Source organism: Anarrhichthys ocellatus, unplaced genomic scaffold, assembly GCF_004355925.1.
Source record: "Anarrhichthys ocellatus isolate YVR2014 unplaced genomic scaffold, GSC_Weel_1.0 scaffold65, whole genome shotgun sequence".
NCBI classification, from domain to species: Eukaryota; Metazoa; Chordata; class Actinopteri; order Perciformes; family Anarhichadidae; genus Anarrhichthys; species Anarrhichthys ocellatus.
In genome coordinates, this window is record NW_022280095.1 from 1444339 (window position 1) to 1451935 (window position 7597).

The 7597-nt window shown below is 42.8% G+C and overlaps 1 protein-coding gene across 4 annotated transcripts in view; it reads left to right on the plus strand.

Annotated features, from left to right (window-relative positions):
- Nucleotides 1–5922: 5922 nt before the first annotated feature.
- trim3b (tripartite motif containing 3b) overlaps nucleotides 5923–7597 on the plus strand; it is a 27055-nt gene continuing 25380 nt past the window's right edge. For 2 of the 4 annotated variants that reach the window (XM_031872541.1, XM_031872543.1), the window contains exon 1: nucleotides 5925–6179. The gene's annotated coding sequence lies outside the window, so the exon portion shown is untranslated. Of the gene's footprint in view, nucleotides 6180–7597 lie in introns of all 4 variants that reach the window. The other 2 variants (XM_031872539.1, XM_031872542.1) reach the window with 2 other exon arrangements.

Sequence of the window (7597 nt, forward strand, 5' to 3'; positions counted from 1 at the left end):
TTTAATGTTACTTGTATATGGATTATGCACTGAACAGTATTTATTTTTTAACATGTCTCCTCTTCCACCCTTTTCATTAAATCCTTGAAAGTCTTACTGGTGCTTGTGTCTCCTTAGTGAGGCCTGCTCAGTTTCCAGTGCTTGCCTTTCACTTCACCTATTATTTCTTCTCTGTCAGTCTGGCGGGCAGACAGTTGTTCAGGTAGCAAAGGGAGCCTTATAACTTGTAGGCTTTTATCACTTGTAGGATATGAACACTGAGACAAACACAAAAGCAACCAGATTGGAAATTTAGACCGTAGGTATATTCGTTTAAATGTCTTAACTCCTCCCTGATGCTGTCATCACAACTGACAAGGAAAAAAATCTGAATAGGAAACATTGCAGCTGGTGAACCCACTCTGGTGTCCAGATGAAGTGTCCTACCACCACTGTGCCACCCGGGTCTCTCTGCTCAGCAGTAGCTGAGATTGTGGACAAAAAGAGACCTTCGGCTGTGTTACTCGGGTAACAGGTTTGTCTACAGCCATTTCATTTGAGCGCTTAGTGTAATAATACTCTCTTGAACAAACTGCTCAGTACAGGCTCCTTTCTGACTGATCTGTTGTCCTCCCACATCCATCCCACCCATTGGCAAGAACTCAGTGGGGACATTTTCAGTCGCCTAGCTTTTCAAATCAAGGGCACAATGAATAGAATGACAGGGAATATATGGGCTTGCTTTCTTTTTTTTTTAAGAGATTGACAATAGAAGTTAAGTATTTTCTCTTGGCTATATAAGCATGCAAGCTCCTTTCCAATGTCGGGGATCTTTGTTGGTCAAACAAAAGCTCAACGCATGGCCTTGTACACATGCAGATAACAGTCTGGTAGTTGGAGCCGAGTACTTTGTCAGCAGAGACTGACCTGTTTGGCGTAAAATGAGAGGGCCAGAGAACAATCGGGCCTTTGTGATAAAATGCTGAGTGCCATAAGAATCATCTGGTGTGAGTCAACTCCTGAGGACTTGGAAGTGACCTGTGTCTGTGCATGAATAGAAAAGAGAAAGGTGGGGGGGGGGAAACTAGGACCAAGTCAGAGAGGGAGGGAGACCTGCAAGTTATATTGTGAGGAAGCATTTAAGCAGATAAGAGCATGTGAGAAAGGAATGTCAATATCTTAAAGACAGCGTAAACCTAAAAGGCAAATGCACAAGAGCATAAACTCAACAGGACGTATGGATGAAAGGAAAAGCCTGTTTACTCACAGTCCTGGATGTTTTTTCACTGTGGGAACTGGCAGCTGGACCGAAAAAGGTTGCAGAACATGTTTCGTTTCGAGAATGCTTAATAACAGATCAGCTATGAGGTATGTTGTCAGGTATGTTGTCAGGTTTTATTCTGTGTAAGCCTAAAGCGTTAATCTCTGAAGCAAAGTGTCTAGCTCTTTGGAAACATGACGGAACATCACGGTGTGCAAACTTAATCCACCATAGCGGCCACGGGCATTAGACTGTTTACAAGTGTTGGAATCAGATTTGAGGTTGAAAATGAAAACCAGGACGAATCCATGCGTGAGGCCTTGAGATGCGTTTCCAGAGTTGCATTTTAAATCACATTTTGGGGTTGTAGGTGACATTCCTCACACTATTTAATGTTGAACTGTTTTGTGCTAAAAAAAAAAACATGTTCAGCCTTGAAAACAGAGGCGACTACATCTTTGATTGACAGTGATTTCAAAACCTGATTTGAACTTATTTTCGAATAATTGGAGAACACTTTCTGCGTCTCTGAGTATGTATTTGTAAAAAATGTATTTGCACAGACCAATCCCAAAAACACATTTATGAACCCGACGTGAATTGAACACGCAACGCGTTACTATTGCGCCACGAATTCCTATAAGGGAATAAATGCTCATCTGGGTGTCGTAGAATCTATTTCTATCCACTCACGTTGCTTTTGGATATCTGCGCAAAATGTTTGCCTTCTCCATCGTAAGACATCAACCCTTTCTTTGTGTTGAAGTACAAGAAAAGAAACCTATCGCTGTGCATCTCGGATACTTTGTAAAGTACAATTATACATTTTTACTTTGTTAGATCTTTTTGGACCGTAAGTATTATTTTTTTTGTCTTTTATGAGTGGCTTCATTGAATGTGCGTCTTCATTTTCAGATAAAAGAAGGGCAAAAGGTGAGATCACAGCGCTGTCTGCATGGTGTCCCTATAGTTCCATCCAGTAAAATGTTAAGTTGCTTTCGACGATGTAGTCTCCAGTCAGACACTAGATGGTGCAATTCAACAAATGTATGTTTGTTTCTGATTCGGTATGTCCACATGCAGTACAGCACAGAGCCATGAAGGTCCTCCACAAAATAATAGCTGGAAGTGAAGTAACAGATTATTGACGTTGGACTTGTGATGCCACTTGTGGAAGTATACATGTGACATCGTTGTGCATGCCCATGGTCCCATCCCTCAATCAAGAACAGGATATAAATTAATATGTGTTCATATGGAGGAAAAAAAACACAATTTGCAAAATCTGTATATGAATGTGAGCTGTTTTTCTTTGTATTTCAGATGCGTTCAGGTCTGTCTGTTAGTCCCAGCTGTTTTCGTTACTGGAAGGAAGAGGAGCATCTGTAGAATCTAGGACACTTGCCAGCTAACCTCCATTAGTGACCAGCCTGTTCGTAGCAGAATGGAAAGGTAAGTACACACAAAATATGTCTAATTTTGGCACATATTTGGTATTGTCTGTAGTTTGACACTGCTGATATACAAAGATAACATCAAGCTGAATCTGAGTGCCTTTCATAACTTACAATATTCTTTAGTTCTCCCAGAGGGGTTTGTTGTCATCAATAAAAGAGTAATCATATTCATCAGTCAACTTAAAGGGCTCAGTGCTGATATTAATGTCCTTCCTGCCCCATCTGAAGTCGCTCTGATTGGGATGCATGCTGTTTTCCGTCCGCTCTGATGAGATGAGTTTAAATGTCAGGGAGTTGGAGCGGCGCACAGCTAATTGATTGGCTGGGTAAATGTCACATCGTAGCCGAGGTGAACGGATGGTGATGATGTCAATATGTATGTCTTTTCCATCCAATTGTTTTATATCTCTGCTTTTTGGTATCACACCAAAGCCAGATTTCCTTTTTTCTCAATCAAAATATTTAGTAGGTCATCTGGAAAGAGGGATTAAAGCATGGGGCTCAGTCTGCATGTGACTTCCTCGTTTGCAAGAAGCCACTAAATTGGGGCTCTGACTGTTGTTTGTGGTTTGTCATCAGCGGTTGGTTTGCTTAAGTCAACTGTTAAAGGTCATAGGAGCTTGGCAGTAACTAAGCAAGAAGACACGTGTGCCTGTCTGTGTGCGTTTGTTCTGTAGCTGGACAACACAAGAAAGACCAGGCTTAACCAGGTTCAAGACAATTACAGTGAAAATGTGTGCTGCAGTTGATATTGAGTTTGCGACTGCAATCGGTGTGTATTCTGCATCTATACTAAGGCAGAAGATCTTCAGGCAAATTTTAATTCTTGTTCCTGCTCAATAGAAACATCCAGTTTATACAGCCTCCCCCACACACATCACTGCTGCAGCAGCCAAAGCTCCATTACCGCCTGATTCTCAGGCTGCTCTCCCACAACTAATACCCATCTGACCACATTCACAAGGGTTTCGCTGGATTATAAAATCCATCTAAGACATGCTCTACCACTTAGCTGAAAGTCCGCTCTCATCCAGCTAATAATGGATTTTTGAGTGGTGATTTGGGGGAAAGAAAGTGTACCGTTACTATCACTATTTGAGTGGTCGCATAATGGTAAACCATTTTAACTTACTCTTTAAGAAGTGTTGTTTTTCAGCATGAAGACTGGGACCAGATATTTTGAATACTACTTACCCACCCTCCAGATCCACACTGTTTTCCATTCATTCAGTGTCACGATCGGCATATGCAGACATACTGTACTTGAAACAAATATCACATCACAGTTTACTGTGAACTCTTGTACTCTTTATACATTTTTTTGTTTCTCAAGTACATTAAAACCATTTTAATGCAAGACTATTTTTCTTCCCAGTTTTACATTTCTGGCCACCTTGAATGCAATGACATGCATATAACTCTCAACTCCTGGTGTTGTCAAATCACTGAGCTCAATGTCCACTATGATGGATTCCTTACACCTGGAGTCTATCAGTCTGTCTGTCTTTTTATTGTTAAATAAACTGAGCATGTTTTATTTATGGTAACATAACTTTATTTAATTATACACAGTATAGACAAGCTGAGAAAACCAGTTGTAAGTGCTGATGTAGGGCTTTCACACAATATCTCCCACAATAGATGTTTTATGTCGATAGATCATAGAAAAATGTTTGAAAGACATTTTTAAAACGTTTTTTTATTTTCATAATGTCCTGGCTTCAAATAAAAGTTCAAATGGAAGTTTGACAGTTAATTTGAGAACGGTATGCTTTGGAAAATGGTCAACAGGACAACTGTTTACAGATATTGATTTAACCACACATCACCTTTACATCCCCTTTTCTGCTCCAGTCGTCACATTTTACTATTGTCCACACAATCCACTTTCAAGTGCAGACCATGTCCACATTACATCACAATGAAGAAGCATGTGATGATTGATCTTCACACCAATAGCGGAATGTGCCTTTAACCAAGAAGTGGTTATTCATTTAATGGATATATTATTATGCAGTTAGTGTGCTATATACATACACATTTAAATATATTAGATGATAATTTTGGGGTAAATAATCCTCTAGCGGTATTTGGCCTGTTCCCTTCATTGATGATAGTGTGCTGAGTCGAAAGCTTGTCTGTACCTGGAGGGGTTTTCAAAACCTGCACAGACACCAGGTTTTATGATTTGCTGGCCAGGGATGAGAGGCTAACTGGACTGTTTCAGGGAGAGGGAGAGAGTGATAGAGAGGGAGACAGGGGGAGAGAGAGAGAGAGAGACGGGGGGGGGGGGAGAGGGAGACAGGAGGAGGGAGAGAGGGAAACAGGAGGAGGGAGAGAGAGGGAGACGGGGAGGGAGAGAGAGAGAGAGGGAGAGAGTGATAGACAGGGGGAGAGAGAGAGAGGGAGAGAGTGATAGAGAGGGAGACAGGGGGAGAGGGAGAGAGAGAAGCCATCTGCGTGTTCTGCTGCACTGGATGCAGTCTCCATGGCAACATGGTGCTCCCGCAGTCAAAGATGGTCTGGTCCCCACCCCCTTGCGCATGCACATAAGCACACTTGCAAGGAGGATGGTGCTCATGCTGTCCACACACACACACACACACACACACACACAGATATTACAGATATTCCACTGTCACAATTTTCCTGTCCATACACTTGACTGTTACATCCTCTCTTTACCACTATTTTCTCCACTGTCCCACACTCTAAATGATAGACAGAAACTTTACTACATGGTTTGTTGTCCTTGAGAAGAACCTGAACCCTCCATTAGCCATTGCATCTCCCTTTTAAGCTGAGCTCCACCTTTTCAAGCACAGCCTTCAATTGTTTGCGTTCACAACAGGATTCAGTAATTTATTTCCCTTTCCTCTGATCCGCTACCCTCCACCTGCACTCTGTGTGCGCGAGGGAAAGAGGAAGAGTGATAGACTTGGTTGCCTTTTCTGTTTATAACACTGGCTGACTCCCATTTTCGCTTATCAAGCATCAGCGATTTTCTGTTTGATATTTTGGACTTTATTCTCTTTACACATAATCAAAAAGAGAGAGAGAGAGTCAGGAGAGGTAAAGGAGAGTGCAGACAGGAATAAAAAAGATTATGCTCCGTCTCTTTGTTGCTATCTCTCCTTCACTCTGCTCATCTCCTACACTATTGGTCAATCCAACCCCCTCCCATTTCTACTCCAGCCAGTCAGCTCATACAATCTCTCTGTATCTCTTGCCTCCTAAGAGTCTCTCTCTCTCTATCTCTGTCCCTCAGTCGTTTTCCCTCCCGCTAGCACACACATACATGAGTTAAAGCCAGTTCTTGATCCCACTCATACACACACACACATACCTGCCTCCCTCAGTAGACTCTCTGTGTGAAGTGCCTTTTTGGGCGATGTTGGATTTTGTGGAAGGATATCACTCCCTTTGGAGGAGAGCGTGCTGAAACTTCCTTGTACCTCTCCTTCATCTGTCACGAACCTGCTGTAAGTAATCTCTCTCTGCCACTCGCTCGTTCGTGCCATCCTGACTGTGTGCCAGCGCTCATTCCTTCACGCTCCACTATTTCCATCTCGCACCCTTCTCCCCTTGGCAGAGGGTGCGAGCCTTTCCTCCTCTCACGTCTCCCTCTCTCCACTCCATGCCTGTCTCCTGTTTCCCCTCCCTCCCACTGGTGGACGCATACACCCAGTGTTGTCTGTATGCAAGCCAATGCCGCAGGCCATTTGCTGGCCTATGATGGGTTTGTGCTGTGCAGCATAACCTGAGAATATGTCCTGTCTGTGTATGCGAGATACCCTCTGTGAGGCTGACCGGACTGGGATTAAAAATGATTGGCGAGACAGGCTGCAGTTATTTGTGCTGGAAATGTGGTTCGGGGATATTCTGATCTAAAAACTGGGGGACACTCAAAGTAATTATTGTTGGCTTGATGCTGCATGTTTTAAAAAAGTGTTTCTGCTCGCATTGAGCATGAAAAAACTGGGGTGAGAGCTTGTTTTATTGAATCAGTGAAACAAAAATCTGTATGTCTTTCAGAGAGCACAGTTGCTTCGTGCAACTTCGTATAATTCACAATGCTATTCCACACAATGCAATTTCTACAACCTGTCAGTCCCAGACAAACCTCTCAGAACTCCGTGGATAGTATCAAGAATCGATTGACATCATGCCTAAAGCAAGACTGCTTTTACCTGGTAAAGTTTGCCATTACTCAGTCAGTTATATTGGTTTCAGGAGGTTTAAACCTCATCTTTCACCAGCTCTACACTTTGGTCCCATGCTGTAATCTAAACATACAGTTGATGGTGTTGTGCGCAGAACCTTACTTTGTCCCCAAGCATTATAATTTGATGATGATTTGAATACAACTCCAACAAGACTGGACACCGAGGTCATCAGGAGATGACTACAACATGCCTACTTTTAAAAAAAGGTTGAAACAGTGATCTAGGGGCACTTCCTGTCGCTGTGGGGGGAGACGGAGAATGGAATGTCCAGCTGGTATGGGAGGAATGTCACTAGAGCTGCATGAGAGGGGTGAGAGTCATGAGCCAGGAGAGATATAAACTTCACCACGCACTGAATGATTAACTGAATGGCCGTCAACACTGTAACTACTGGATTTTCTGCCCCATTTGTGTCATAACTGAGGTGTTGATGTAGTCGCTGCCAGAGAGCTGTCGCTGTGCTCGCATTATCAGCTCATTTGATGCACATGCTGAAGTCCAAAACAACCAGTGCAGCAATCGATAAATGTGGAGATGTGGAGCCAATTTTGAGTGCAATTATGTTACTCTTGCATCCAAATGGCTTTTTTTTGTTATGACACTTGGTACACACACACGCACGCGGCGCACACACACACACACACACACACACACACACACACACACACACACAC